The 17,500-nt window shown below is 32.8% G+C and overlaps 1 pseudogene; it reads left to right on the top strand.

Annotated features, from left to right (window-relative positions):
- The first annotated feature begins 3,725 nt into the window (after positions 1-3,725).
- Positions 3,726-5,905, top strand: LOC144961833 (sulfate transporter-like; annotated as a pseudogene).
- Positions 5,906-17,500: the final 11,595 nt, after the last annotated feature.

Genomic DNA, 17,500 nt, shown 5'->3' with positions numbered 1-17,500 from the left:
AAATTTTATTAAATTATCGAAGTAACAATGAAGTACGGTGAGCAAATAAAGAAGGCATCACCCCTCTTCTCTAATTAGGTTACAATTTGAAATGAGTGTGACTACTCCGTGTGTTTTACTCCTGTAGGCCACGGTTTTCATCGTGTAGCGGTCTTTAACGGTTCAAGAATGAACGGACCGGTCTAGAGACCGGTTAGAGACTGGTCCTTGCGGTCTTCATTTCCCAAGGACCGTAGGACCGTGGTCCTTAAGCTTGCCAAGGACCGCCCCGCACTAACAGAGGGCGAGCGGAGGAAGAGAGAGAGATAGAGGGGGTGTGGGGGAGAGAGGAGGGGGAGAGAGAGGGAGAGAGAGAGACAGAGGGCGAGCGGAGGAAAGAGAGAAAGACAGAGAGAGAGAGAGAGAGAAGAGAGAGAGAGAGAGAGAGAGAGCAGAGGAGAGAGAGAGAGCGCGTGTGTGTTGTGAGTGTGCATGTGTGTTGAGTTTTGTTGTGAGTTGATTATGCATTAACTAAGAAGAAAAAGAGAAAGAAAGAATGAATGAAAAGAAACAAGACACCAACAACTGTTGCCAGTGCCGAAAGCTAATGATAAAAAGTTCATCATCATTATCACCATCATCATCGTCATCATCATCATCATCGTCATAATAATAATAATAATAATAATATCAATAATAATAATAATAATATAATAATAATAATAATAATAATAATAATAATAATAATAATAATATAATAATAATAATAATAATAATAATAATAATAATAATAATAATAATAATAATAATAACAATAATAATAACAATAACAATAATAATAATAATAATAATAATAATAATAATAATAACAATAATAATAACATAATAATAATAATAATAATAATAATAATAATAATAATAATAATAATAATAATAATAATAATAATAATAATAACAACAATAATAATAATAATAATAATAATAATAATAATAATAATAATAATAATAATAATAATAATAATAATAATAATAATAATAATAATATATTATTATTATTATTATTATTATTTGTTGAGCGCTTTTTTCAATCACGAGGAAGTACGTACTCAGAGATACTTTACAGGAGCATCAACTTTATCATATATACCGCCATATCATAATAGCTGGTTTAATTTTTATATATGACGGCACAGCTGCTGGCATTCAAACTATCTATTAACTTTAAGCTCCATAACTTATAATAATAACTCTGGAAACAATACCCGTCTGTAAAAGATTTATTTAAATGTTCATTAAAATATATATATTATATAGACTCTATTTATAATGATAAATGAGATGAATTTTTTAGTCGAATTTTAGATACATTCCCATTACATAGATAACGTCATAGGAGTGTAAATATCAATTCTGTGGTATTTACACAGAAGGGCAATTATTATCCAAGGGGAGTAACTGTAAAAATAAATTCACAGGTGAAAAATAACATTTTGCCCTCTGCCCTCTGTCCCGCCGACTCTAATCTCAGGCCTTTGCCTGTTGTTTTATTATTTTTATCAAGTTGTTGTATCCAAGTCTAAGCTGTGTTGATATTTTTTTTTTCAGGTAAGTGCTCGAAAAAGTTTTGGTTGAAGATTGAGGCAGCTTTGAATTCGTACATTTCTAATTCTAAACTTGCACTTGCACTCGTCTTAACTGAGAATGAGAAACCGTCTGCTAACCGTTAGCCTAACGCATTGCAGAGCTGTCTCTTTATACTTTATGAATGAAATCTTCTCGGCAACCATTTAGAAGTTCTCCCCTTTAAAAAAAAAAAAAAGACACACACACACAAACACAACCTTTTTACCCTATTTGATGGGGACTGCCAGGTTAATCTGTGCAAAATATTATCTTTGTTTATAAGTTTATGAGCAATGAAATGACATGTGACATTATAATTGTCTACTGACTGCCCCTCTTGACTCCCATACTCGCGGCATTTCAAGCCATTTGCTATTATAGTTATTAATTGAGTGTAAAAAAAAAAAAAAAAAAAAAAACCTCAATGTTCCTTCAGTCGCATAAAGAATTGGCTGCGGCTATTCGGACTCGAGTCTAAAAAAATAGTCTCCTGTAGCTATTCGGACTCAAATTCCAATGCGCATGTGCAATCAACAGATTATTCAGACTCTGTCAGAATTGTCTTATATGGCAAGTTAGCTTTTGTTTTTGTTTTTTTGTTGTTGTTTTTTTTTGTTTGTTGTTATTATTATTTATTATTATTATTCTTATTATTTTTATTTTTATTTTATTAATAATTACATCAAATTGATGCCACTGAAAATAACAGTAATAGTATATAGTAACGTAAGTAGTCTAAACCCACCTTTATTTGACGAGAAAAAACAAAGTCTAGATCAAGTGGAAGTCCAGATAGAAATTAAAAAGAGCAAAAGTCAAAGTGACTGATCTAAAGGAAAAGCTTTTCAAACAACATTATAACACGATGTGCACATAAAATCAGGACGAAAAAATATAAATTGTGATCTTATTAGGCAGGCACCAATCTTCTACAGACTGAAGTATGGGTATGAGCTGTGTCAGTGTGATATATGGGCAAAACAAGCTCTTCTGAATACTTCTTCTATTTCTATATTCAGTTATCCACCCTCTGCCCACTGCCCGGTGTCTCCCCCACCCCTGTGTCTGCACATGCATATTGGACGTTTGAGTCCGAATAGCCATGGGAGCCTATTCAGATTCTAATCCGAATTGCCACTTCGTAAAGAATTTTATCCAGTTTAATATTAACTGGACAGAAAATGGTATCCTTTGGGCAGGACATCGGTCTGTCTATCACAAAGACCCAGGCCTAAAACTATTATGATTTTGTCCATCAGTAATCATTTTTTGTAAGAATAAAATTAAAATCTCCTGTTTGATTTCATTACCACCCTTTGACAGAACTTTTTTACACAAAGAGTTATTGAACGATGGAACTATTTGCCAGCAGTAGTGAAAGTGCAGTGTAGGTTAGCCCCTGATCACAAGATCAGGTAGGGAAATGCATTAGATCTGTTGTGAACAAGACATTCAGTGACTGGAAATACTCGGCGACAGGCCAACAGCCTAATCAAGCGATGTCGATACCATCTATTCTATTCTATTCTAAATCTGGCATACATTTTGTTCTGTTGCCCTCCTTGAGATTATACTTTGTAAAAAAATAAAATAAAGTCAGATTAGAATTTAATCAAATCATGTCAATGCCTATTACTATTTAATTAAGCATTGATTTGACTTTCCCTCCCCTACCCATTATATTCCCCATCCCTTCCCCCACCTAATTCTTCTTTCCCCAAAAAATGAGCTACACATCTTCTGGTGTAATGATTTAAACTGTATCGTTTAGGATCCAGTCCTTCACTGGAAGGGTTTGATTTCAAACTGGAAGCCAACCTCACTCATCATTTTGACCAAGAGAGCAGAATAACATACAACAACTTTATTGTTGCCCAAGTCTCATCGCTATTTCAGCCATCTTCATGAAGATGGTTAAATTAAACTTTAGTTACAACCGTATGACTGATGGGAATTTATGACTTGAAAGATTCATAGTTTGAAGGTTTAATTGTGAAATATTTGATTATTTATATATTTCTCATTATTTTCCTCCAGAAATTTTTAATGGGCCAGATGAATGTATGATGGCGAAGTTGGAAACTCTAAGCACAGGCAGCATGTCTGTAGACATCAACCCCAACTCAGATGAGGATGCTTTTATCGGCCACTACCCAAAGCTGGTTGACTTTGAGTCAAAGTTTCGTCTTCCCAAAGAGGAGCAATCCGTCAAGGATCGTCTCTCAAAATTTATTAAAAAACAAGTGAAGAACTGTGATGCCAAAAGTGTTATTCAGGAACATTTTCCTATTATTGAGACTTTCAGGACTTATAAGGTTAAGGAGTACCTTCCAAATGACATTATTGCAGGTTTAACGGCAGGGGTCATGATGATACCCCAAGGAATGGCATTTGCTGCCCTGTCGACCTTACCTCACTTTGTCGGGCTTTACATTTCGCTCTTCGCATCATTGACTTATTTTTTCCTGGGCACAGGTCGACAACTGTCCTGGGGATGTATAGCAATCTTAAGTCTGATGATGGCCAATATCCTGGACAAGTACGACAACAGTCAAGTCGGTATGGATTTTGTCGATAATTTGATTCGTTCACGTCAGGCAGCAGGTTTACAGGTTGGCCAAGTGAGTAGTAATAATAATAGTACTCATAACATTACCAATCAGATTATATACTCTGGAATGAATAACGAGAACAATGACAATGGCACAAACGGATATAGTCAAGACATTCAGGATGCTATCACGCACCGAAGGATGGAGGTTGCCAGCGGTGTTAGTGTAATTGTAGGTATCATTCTAATCGTGGTTTCTAGGATCGGTCTAAGCCGCATCACTGTCATCATGTCCAATTCTTTGATAACAGGATTTACAATTGGAGTTTCTTTTCATGTAGCTGCTAGCCAACTTAAAACTATCTTTGGTCTGTCTATACTAGGTATAAAGGAATTGGACAAGTAATCAGAACATTTATTGCCATATTGAAAAACCTTCCGGATACAAATGTTGCAGCATTGATCCTATCCATTATATGTATGTTGATTATTTACCTTGTGAAAAAATTCATTAATGAAAAGTACAAGAAAAAATTAAAAGTTCCAGTACCTATAGAATTATTTGTAGTCATTGCCACAACGTTGATTTCTTCCTATGGAAATTTTCATGATAAATTTGATGTGAAAATTGTGGAAGATGTACCAACTGGTGTTCCTGAACCCAAATTTCCTGATATTTCATTAGTAGCAGATTATATAGGAGATGCCCTTGTGATCATCGTGGTATCCTTTGCCCAGTCGTTAGCCATGGCTAAAACTATGAGTCTTAAACACAACTACATCATCGACTCAAGTCAAGAAATGATGGCCAACGGGGCGTGCACCCTTGTTTGTGGTTTGTTTTCGGGATACATTACTGGGGCATCCGTCTCCCGATCTATTGTCCAAGACGGTGCTGGGGGTAAAACTCAAATAGCCTCGCTGTTCGCTGCTGGACTTGTACTTTTAGTGATTATGTTGATAGGGCCGTACTTTTACGACTTACCAACGTGTGTATTATCGGCTATCATTCTTATAAGTTTGAGAACCATGTTTCTCAAGATCTTACTCATTCCTGAAGAATGGAGGAAATCCAAATTTGACTGTGCCGTTTTGGTGTTTGCTTGTTTTGCTACTATAATTTTGAATGCCGACATCGGGCTTCTCGCCAGTGTTATATTTTCTCTTTTCCTCGTCATTTTCCGATCAATGATTCACCCGGTGGAAGAGATTGGTCAGATTGAAACCAGTGTGTCTACGGTTCAACTGCGCTCTATAAAGCATTACTCATCAATCCAAACTTTACACTCTGTCAGTTTATTACGAGTGAAAACGCCATTGTATTTTTTAAATTCTGAAACTTTTACCAATGCAGTATTTGAGAGATTGAAAGTGAATCCAGTGGAGATAAATGCCCTGAATAAACAGAAGGAAAATGGGTCGGTGAAGCTTAACACCAATGGTGGTGGACCAAATCATGCATGTGAAGTGTCTCACATTGCAAAACCTGAAACGACTCATCTACTCAACTTAAAAGTGTTAATTATTGATGTTTCGGAAGTTGCCTTTATCGACATGATGGGAATTCAAGCTTTAGAATTTATAATTGACGAATACACTTCCATCGGCATTGAGGTTCTAATCGTCTCCATTCCTGAAAATATTTTTGGAATTCTTCAGTCCTCTGGATTTTGGAAAAAACAATGTGAGCGACTTTTCATCAATGTGGAAGCTGCTTTAGCTTCTGTTGCTACAACAGTTGAAAACCAATAGGAGACAGAAACAACAAATTTATGATGCTTTTTACATTGGGGTGTTTGGCTTTTTTTTTTTAACATGAATTTCTATTTTTATAGGTTACATATATGTTTAATATACTTAAGCATATAGAAGGAACGAAATTGACATCACTTAGATCTTTGCTATTGTTTTTAGCCAGCATATTTTGAGTAGTTTTCACTAACATATTAATCAGACTATAAACATTTAAGGTTACACATTTAGTGTATTTGTACGTTCCATTGTGAGGTTTTTTTTAGCTAAATGCATATCATCAGTAGAAGATTTGCATCCCATTAGTTTGCAGGTATTTGTGCCAAACAGGCTGACATTACACATGTTTCAGTTTTCGGCAAGTTAAATTAATCATTTGATATTTGTTATAATATTCTTTTTAGGATATTACCATTACTATTGTAAGAGTAAGAGAGATGTGTGCCCCACCGCCCCCATACTGGTATCATGTTAGGGTCAACCAGATGCTAAAATGTGACCCACCATCTCAAAATGGTATTATGTCGGAATGAATGAATGAATAAGACCAGTAAAATTGAATTGAAATCAGGGAGCAGGCACTGGTGGAAGATAAAGATCTGAAAAATTGTGTATGAAACAGTGCCTGTCTTTTGGGGAGATGTTTTTTTCTTGTATTTTTATTTCTTGCTTTGTCTGGCACTGTTTCATAAACAAACTTTTTCAGATCTTAAGCTTTAGAAAAGAGGATTAAGTCCTTGTAAATAATAACAAAGCTTTTTCTTCAAATATTATGGTTTATAACACAAATCTGATTCAGAAATTAAAGGTAAAAAAATTTTGCGTCGTAACGACCGACAATTTTCCTACAATTCGTAAGGAGTGGATTAAACAACTTTACCTATTGTCCTTAGTAAAATATAAACTTTACTCTTTCTTCCTATTGTCCTCAGTAAAATATAAACTTTACTCTTTCCTTACCGATCCTTTTCAGTATTTCCTCAAAATGGCAGGCTTACCCAACAGAAAAACAGATTTTTAAAAACTCAAACAAGATCTATACAAAACAACTTAATGTTCTTATTAATTAAACAAAGATCATTCTTCAAAGTTTGTGATATAGAAAATAAATCTGAATTTTAAATAATGTATATTGTGTTGTAACAAATGTGACGATTTTGCTGCAGGTGGTAAGGAGAGGGTTAAGGTTTATGATTATGATGATGATTATAAATTCAAACTTAGCCATCTATGTCACTCTGACATAATCATGATTATAAATTCAAACTTAGGCATCTATGTCACTCTGACATAATCATGATTATAAATTCAAACTTAGCCATCTATGTCACTCTGACATAATCATGACTATAAATTCAAACTTAGCCATCTATATCACTCTGACATAATCATGATTATAAATTCAAACTTAGGCATCTATGTCACTCTGACATAACCATGATTATAAATTCAAACTTAGGCATCTATGTCACTCTGACATAATGATGATTATAAATTCAAACTTAGGCATCTATGTCACTCTGACATAATGATGATTATAAATTCAAACTTAGGCATCTATGTCACTCTGACATAACCATGATTATAAATTCAAACTTAGGCATCTATGTTACTCTGACATAATCATGATTATAAATTCAAACTTAGCCATCTATGTCACTATGACATAATCATGATTATAAATTCAAACTTAGCCATCTATGTCACTCTGACATAATGATGATTATAAATTCAAACTTAGCCATCTATGTCACTCTGACATAATCATGATTATAAATTCAAACTTAGGCATCTATGTCACTCTGACATAATCATGATTATAAATTCAAACTTAGGCATCTATGTCACTCGACATAATCATGATTATAAATTCAAACTTAGGCATCTATGTCACTCTGACATAATCATGATTATAAATTCAAACTTAGCCATCTATGTCACTCTGACATAATCATGATTATAAATTCAAACTTAGGCATCTATGTCACTCTGACATAATCATGATTATAAATTCAAACTTAGGCATCTATGTCACTCTGACATAATCATGATTATAAATTCAAACTTAGGCATCTATGTCACTCTGACATAATCATGATTATAAATTCAAACTTAGCATCTATGTCACTCTGACATAATCATGATTATAAATTCAAACTTAGGCATCTATGTCACTCTGACATAATCATGATTATAAATTCAAACTTAGGCATCTATGTCACTCTGACATAATGATGATTATAAATTCAAACTTAGCCATCTATGTCACTCTGACATAATCATGACTATAAATTCAAACTTAGCCATCTATATCACTCTGACATAATCATGATTATAAATTCAAACTTAGGCATCTATGTCACTCTGACATAATCATGATTATAAATTCAAACTTAGGCATCTATGTCACTCTGACATAATGATGATTATAAATTCAAACTTAGCCATCTATGTCACTCTGACATAATCATGATTATAAATTCAAACTTAGGCATCTATGTCACTCTGACATAATCATGATTATAAATTCAAACTTAGCCATCTATGTCACTCTGACATAATGATGATTATAAATTCAAACTTAGGCATCTATATCACTCTGACATAATCATGACTATAAATTCAAACTTAGCCATCTATATCACTATGACATAACCATGATTATAAATTCAAACTTAGCCATCTATGTCACTCTGACATAATCATGATTATAAATTCAAACTTAGCCATCTATGTCACTCTGACATAACCATGATTATAAATTCAAACTTAGCCATCTATGTCACTCTGACATAATGATGATTATAAATTCAAACTTAGCCATCTATGTCACTCTGACATAACCATGATTATAAATTCAAACTTAGCCATCTATGTCACTCTGACATAATCATGATTATAAATTCAAACTTAGCCATCTATGTCACTCTGACATAATCATGATTATAAATTCAAACTTAGCCATCTATGTCACTCTGACATAATATAATACTGTTTAGGGCAGACCTGCCTACCATTACCAAAAATTCGTAAAATAAAGAAATTCTGACTCCAATTTCAGAATTTCTTGAGAGCATCTCTGAGTCATTTAAACTTATTGAAAGTAAAAGTTAATGTCGGACTATATTATTTAAGGATTTTTAAGTGCTACTCGATCTTTGTGTGGGCAAATTGTTGATTTTTAAAGTTAACTATAGTGACTACAATTTTTATTTCACAATAATTACGAATTGTTACATCTTCAGCTAGACAGGCCTGGTTTAGGGGCAGTAGGTTGATACATAAAATGAGAAGCCAAATATAGGTAAAGGTTAAAAATAACTAAACCTGAGACTTCAAAGAGATTTAAGACGAAAATGTGACTAATCGTCTCAAAACAGTATTATATTGTCGGGATGAATCCAACTCCGAAAAGTGAATTTAGAAATAAAATGATCAGAAATACGAATTTTGATTCGTTTTCAATGCAAGAAATAGAATTTATTCTTCACCATAGAGAAGTGAAATTTACACCAAGTTTCATATTTGTGGCTATAAATTATAAATTCAATTTTACAGCAGCACCCGATTCATTCATCCCGACATAATACCGTTTTGAGGGAGTGTGTCATCATAATGATAATAATGATAATAAATAATGAATTTATATAGCGCCTAAACATCCATGTTAATCGTGCTCTGCAGCGCTTTACATAATAATTTTTTAAAATACATAAAAATCATGAATACAGATACAAAATCTATCTGAAAATGGTGTTTTATCAATCAGTGTTCTGTATTAGTGTCGATAGTATACCAAAAATAAAAATAAAAAAAACAGAACAAACAACTTGACTGAGAAATATATATTGTCTTTACTGATAAGGATTTTTAAACGTTTTTTATTCATGCTGAGTTGTGAAGATTTTGATAGATAATAAAAAAGCTTGTAAATATTGAAAGAACTTGGGCCTCGTAAAGTATTTTTCCATGAATTAGTTTTGATTTCATGTTTGGGATCGAAGTGAATATATTATTGTTATTATTTGTTTGTCTGATAACCCAAATTGTTATGGGATCATTGTTGTAATTACAAGGCCATAACTGTGTTTGATTAACAGACCTGCCAATAGATGCACCTAGTTTAACCATGAATCTTTGATGATTCTTAATGTATTTGGATAAATATTTATTTACGACTACGACTAAATTATGTAACAATAGATTGCTACTTTTAAGAACGAATGATTTGTTTTAGATACTGCTTACTTTTTATTGTACATGTTGGTACAAATTTTGTATTTACTATAATGATCTAAAGTTTGGCTTAAGAAAATGTTTTACAATTTAGTTATCAATTTTTTTTTTTGGGTGTATTGAATGTGTAGTTTGTGTGTGTATTGTGAATGGGGAGAGATAAAGATTGTTTATTGGGTTGTTGAGATATACACTATAAACTTCAAGCGCCATATCTATCTAGGTCACGCATTGGTTTGATCTTCTTTTAATTTGAAATTGTATATATTATATGGAAGTGGTTATTCAGTATCTGATACTGAATAGTGCTTTGCCACTATTCAGTATCCACAAGGAACTCTTTTTTATAGAGAGAGAAAAAAGTGCGACAATCTCGGTTGAACTGCTGACCTACTTCTAGATTACACACGTGCAGTAACTGACAGCCCGATTCAAAGTTGTAAAAATATTTTGATCGTAATTTTTTAATTTCTGCTATGGTGCAATTAACATAGTTCAAAATATCAAAGTAAGAGTGGCATTCAAATACATTTTTAAATATCTAAATAGACATGATTAAATGTCACTAAATGTTCAGTGACACCATGGCTTGGTGGATATAAGCTGTTTGACTCTGAGCTTAAGGTTCGAGAGTTCAAATCCCGGCAGGGATAACTTTTTTTTTTTTTTTCCCCAATATTTTAAAAATTCCTTCTGTCTATTTATATTTTTAAAAATTTTGTTTTAGTAATTTTATTTGCTTGTAATATGCTTTAATGTTGATATTATACTATTGTTCTTTTAATATTATTATTATTATTATTATTATTATTTCTACTTACTTACTATTATTATTATTATTGTTGTTGTTGTTGTAATCGTCATCATCATCATTATTATGATTATTATTTTTTCTTAATCAAGTGGTTCGAGTAATTTAATCAGTTATCGATTTATTACGAATATCTTTTATGTGTTATAATCTCGTTGTTGTTTTTCATTGATGTGCTCTTCTATTGTTTATTATTTTTTTAAATCTTGCTTTTTTTTGTTTGTCTTATTTGTTGTTGTTGTTGTTGTTGTTGTTTGTTTGTTTGTTTGTTTGTTTGTTTGTTTGGTCATCTAAGACAAACCCGATTCTTTATAAATATGTGGCCAGACTTTCTGCCATTATTAATTGAGCGATGTACTTCCGTGAATTAATTGCCGTATTACGAGTATATTAAAATTTACGTGATAATAATAATACATAATAATAATAATAATAATAATAATAATAATAATAATAATAATAATAATAAATAATGATAATAATAATAATAATAATAATAATGATAATAATGATAATAAATAATAATAATAATAATAATAAAAATAATAATAATAATAATAATAATAATAATAATAATAATAATAATAATAATAATAATAATAATAATAATAATAATAATAATTTAAATAGATATACTGAATATTAGACTACAATTGACATCTATTTTCTGAATACAGGTGGTATTTTTAGGGGTGTTTCTTTTTTTACGAAACCTGCCAAAACACGCCGAACCCCGACAAAGTTATGGGAAGTAGGTAGTAGTGGGGAGTGAACCTGGGACTCAGGGAAGTGTACACCATTGGGGAGTGAACCTGGGACTGGGTTTCGTAAAAAAAAAAAGCAATTACTTTTTTATGAAACCCGACAATATCCCACAAAGTTATGGAAAGAAAGTAGGCAACAGTGGGGGAGTGAACCCGAGACTCAGGGAAGTGTAGACTATTGGGGAGTAAACCTAAGTCTATGGTTTTTCGGTGGGTTTTGTAAAAAAGTAAATGCTTCATTCTCGTCTGGTACCCAACTCCCATAGTCCGGCTTCATTTCCCACTAGTATCTATCTTCCATCCCAGGTTCATTTCCACTGATATCCTCTTCTCACAGTCCCAGGTTCACTCCCAGCCGGTGTGCACTTCCCTGAATCCCGGTTCATTGCCCAATGGTGCCCCCTTCCCATAACTTTTGACAATTTCAGTAGGTTTCGAAATAAAAGTACATTCTGAGCTCACTGTCCACTGGTATCAGCCTCTCGCAGTCCCAGGTTCAATCCTCATCGGTGTCCAAATCCCAGATTCAATCCCCACTGCTGCCTACTTCCCATAACCTTGTCTGGTTGTGGCGGGTTTCGTAAAAAGTAATTCCCCCTCCCCCTTGGTATTGCTTTTTACAAAATCCAGAGTCCCAGGTTCACTCCCCACAAGTGTACTTCCCTGAATCTCAAGATCACCCCCCACTGTTGCCTACTTCAATAACTTTGTCGGATATTGCCAGGTTTCGTTGGATTTCGTAAAAAAGTAATTGCTTTTATATGAAACTCGCTGAAAACCACCAAAAACCATAGTCTCAGGTTCACTCCCCACTGGTGTACACTTCCCTGAGTCTCAGGTTCACTCCCCACTGTTGCCTACTTCCCACAACTTTGTCTGATATTGCCGGGTTTCGTAAAAAAGTAATTGCTTTTATATGAAACTACCTGAAAACCGCCGAAAACCAGAGTCTCAGGTTCACTCCCCACTGGTGTACACTTCCATGAATCTCAGGTTCACTCCCCACTGTTGCCTGCTTCCCATAACTTTGTCGGATATTGCCTGGTTTCGTAAAAAAGTAATTGCTTTTATGTGAAACTCCCTGAAACCCGCCGAAAATCAAAGTCTCAGGTTTACTCCCCACTGGTGTACACTTCCCTGAGTCTCAGGTTCACTCCCCACTGTTGCCTACTTCCCATAACTTTGTCGGATATTGCCGGTTTCGTAAAAAAGTAAATGCTTTTATGTGAAACTCGCTGAAACTCGCCGAAAACCATAGTCTCAGGTTCACTCCCTACTGGTGTACACTTCCCTTAGTCTCAGGTTCACTCCCCATTATTTGCCTACTTTCCATAACTTTGCCCCATTTTGTTGGGATTTGGTGCATTTTGTAAACAAAAAGTAATTGCTTTTTTTTTTCAAAACCCGCCGAAACCCAGTCCCAGGTTCACTCCCCACTAGTAATACACTTCCCCGAATCTCAGGTTCACTCCCCAGCACTGTTGCCTACTACCCATAACTTTCTCGGATATTGCCAGGTTTCGTCGGGTTTCGTAAAAAATTAATTGCTTTTACATGAAACTAGCTGAAGCCCGCCGAAAACCATAGTCTCAGGTACACTCCCCACTGGTGTACACTTCATTGAGTCCCAGGTTCACTCCCCACGCTTTGCCTACTTTCCACAACTTGCCGCATATTGTCGGGTTTCGTAAAAATGTAATCCCCCCCCCATATTGTTATTGCTTTTTTACAAAACCCAGAGTCCCAGGTTCACTCCCCACTGGTGTACACTTCCCATAGGCTAGCACTATTCAGTATCTGACACTGAATAGTGGTTTTGCACTATAATACGGTGTTTTTTTTTTTCCGAAACCTGACAAAGTTATGGGAAGAGGGCAGCTGTGGGAATGAATATGGGACTCATATATTACACTTTCCCGATAGAGACAATGCTGTTAACGGCCATGTAATTATTTTACACATAAGTACGGTGAGAGTATCTATGGGTTACAAGTGTAACTAAATGACAAATTGCCATATTTATGGACAATAAAGATCTATTATTATTATTATTATTGTTATTATTATTATTATTATTATTATTATTATTATTATTATTATTCCCTGAATCTCAGGTTCATCCTCTCCTCCCCCCCCCCCCCCCCCCTACACACACACACACACGCTGCTGCCTATCTCTCATAACTTTGTCGGATATTGCCAGGTGTCGTCGTGTTTCGTAAAAAAAGTAATTGCTTTTTATTTGGAAACTCGCCGAAACCCAGTCCCAGGTTCACTCCCCACTGGTGTACACTTCTCTGAGTCCCATATTCACTCCCACAGCTGCCCTCTTCCCATAACTTTGTCAGGTTTCGTAAAAAAAAAAACACCGTATTATAGTGCAAAACCACTATTCAGTGTCAGATACTGAATAGTACAAAACCACTATTCAGTATCAGATACTGAATAGTGCAAAACCGCTATTCAGTATCTGATACTGAATAGTGCAAAACCACTATTCAGTATCAGATACTGAATAGTGCTAGCCATATTATATCTAGCGCTTACACAATTGCCTTGCTTTTTTTAAAATTAAATTTCCATGATATTGTTTTATTTTGTTTGTAAGTTGATGGTATTTTTGTTATTCCGCCAATGCAATAGGATTCAACAATCCGATGTCACATACGCCCAGCAACCACCATCTTGATTCTAAACAAAGAAAATCTGTACTTTTTCATAATGGCGTCTGCCATTGTTCCAATAGTTTAGAACCAGTTACCAAGTTGATATATGCCATTACGAGGGAAGTGGTGTCACGACTGTTGAACCCTATTCAAGTAATGTATGAAATTACTGAGAGAGATCAAATTGAGATCAAACGTTTTCATTTTAAAATAACTCAACCGCAGCAGGTTCCTTTTTTCTTTTTTCTTTTCTTTTTTTATTTTTCTTTGTATTTTCTTATTTTGATAACCAAATCTATATATTGTTATGTGTGTTTTTCCCTTTTCGATGCCATTACGCCATTTATTTTTTACTCATGTACACCCTGTTCAGACATTGAAAAATCCAGATATTCCTCGAATGGAGTTTTAGTTGGCTTTGTGTAGAGCCAATCTTTCTTCTTAATGCGGCTATGTGGTCTTGTGATATGACACTCACATTCGGACTGGATTGTCCAGGATTCAAGTCCCGCTGAGGGCTATTATTTTAAGATCGTTAATTTTAAGATTATACTTGCCGACAACATATTATGGCAAATACTCTCATGCCTTCTGTCTAAATTTTGATTGATGATGTATGTTTTCATTTTTTTTTTTGTTTTTTTTTGTTAATCACCTAAAGAAGGGTTTTGAGCCTGAACCGTTCCGTGTTTTGATATTTTGTTCTTTTACTAAAACTGGGAGGTGTAACTTCTCCGCTTAATCGCACACTCCACTTAAATCAATACACCAATCTGAACTCCTGAGGGTGTGGGATTAAGCGGAACTGACTGTACAACAATAATAATAATAATAATAATAATAATGATATACAGTAGTTTCCTATATTTATAGATTCACACTTTTGTGATGCCTACTGAAGATGCCATTATGTATAAATTATTTATTTACTCAGAATGCTCTTGTATTTTATTATTATTGTGCTTTCAGTTTGAATTTTATGATTCCAGGATAACAAACTTACAATCTTACAACAATCAGAACATATGATGAAAGAGTCTTGAGTCTGTGTTTGTGTATGTGTGTGTGTGGCATGTGTGTGTGTGTTTGTTCTATTCAGTATTGTTTGGCTCTATTATTGAAGATGGTTGTGTCTTTTAAAAATTGTAAATGAATATATATGTACATCAATCAGTAAACAAAAGAAGAAGGTGAGGGATACGTAACTTTTATTACAGTATACTATTATTTATTTATTTGATTTACCTATTATTTATTTGATCTATTTACAATGTAACATTCATTTCTTTATTTATCTATTATTATTAGTATTATTATCATTATTATTATTATTATTATTATTATTATTATTATCGTATTAATTAATTAATTATTAATTCATAATAATAATAATAATAATAATAATAATAATAATAATAATAATAATAATAATATGGCCTTGTGTAAATTCTCTTTCAATGATTCTCCATTTAATACTATATTTTAATCAGTATTTTAAAAAGTAAAAAGTGGACATATGTACTTTCTTGATCAGATACAGTGAATTGAATATATATATATATATATATATATATATATATATATATATATATATATATATATAATATATATATATATATATATATATATATATATATATATATTTATATATATATATATATTTATATATATATATATATTATATATATATATATATATATATATTATATATATATATATATATATATATATATATATATATATATATATAATATATATATATATATATATATATATATATATATATTTATATATATATATATATATATTTATATATATATATATATATTTATTTATATATATATATATTATTATTTATATATATATATATATATATATATTTATATATATATATATATATATATATATAATATATATAATATATATATATATTATATATATATTAGCAATGACTATGAAAAATGTTTTTTCTTTTTTTGAGAAAATGTTTTGTCTAAAATCAAAGCTCTATCTCCACTGATTAAAAATGTTTTTGAATTTTGAAAATCCATTCATAAATAAACAAGTTATGCAGTTTCAAAGGTGTCATTTATTTGGATGACCCGCAAAGAGGAAAAAAACGTGAAAATATGGGACGCTTTTTCGGCAATTTTTTTCGATCTTTGGTTGTATATTGCGTAATAAGTGGATTAAAAGGTTGAAACTTGGGATGGTGTTTTGTAAAATACGGGAAAAGTACTCGTCATATTCATATGAAATTTTACAACCAAAAAGAAGAAATGTTCATGTATTACCTTGTCAGCGACAAAACCTCCACGCCCAGTAGTTTTAGAAATATTTTACTCCAAAGTGTAAAAATCTATTTTTAACGAACTTCCGGTAATCGCACGAGTTTTGTCGCTTGACATAATCTAAAATGACCTTTTTCCCATTGTGTGCCAACTTTCAGTCATATTCATCGATAAAAAGCGTCGTAATTAATTTTTTAAAATAGCATATACGAAACGGCTTCCTCCCATATTTTGCCGCGAATTTGGGCACTTCGTGAGCGAAAAAGAGGCCCAAAGATTTGTGCGGGATAGTCATTGCTATATATATAATATGTGTGTGTGTGTGTGTCCTTTTTTGACTTTTGGCATGTATTTAGTACATAGGCCTTACTTGTTCTAGGCCCCATTGCTGCCATGTTCTCATTTATTATTTAATACCGTCAACTGGGTAACTTTACCTTTAGGGGAAACTTTGCCACTTTAATATTGGACCAATTAGAGGATATTTAGTTTTGTGGTCATTATTTCCTTTGATAAAAGTTCAATCATTTAACCAGGATAATAACTACAACTAAGCTGAGATGACTCAAATTGCTCAAAATTTACAGAGGCAAAGTTACCCCTTAAGGCAAAGTTACCCCTTAAGGCAAATTTACCCCTTAAGGCAAAGTTACCCCGTTGATGGTACCAACTTCATATATGCGAGCTTTTGAATAATTAACCCATGTTTTGTAGATGTGCTTACCTTAATTTTGTTAAAAGATAAATTTGACATAATTTTAATATGATAATTTCTATTTTTTTTAAAACTAACATGAATAACAGTAGCACTAAAATAATGATAATGA

Source organism: Berghia stephanieae, unplaced genomic scaffold (assembly GCF_034508935.2).
Source record: "Berghia stephanieae isolate SIO BIC M18660-M18661 unplaced genomic scaffold, UCSD_Bste_1.3 scaffold431, whole genome shotgun sequence".
Taxonomy (NCBI): Eukaryota; Metazoa; Mollusca; class Gastropoda; order Nudibranchia; family Aeolidiidae; genus Berghia; species Berghia stephanieae.
Note: the sequence above shows the minus strand (reverse complement) of the source record. Positions and strands in the feature narration are given on the sequence as shown.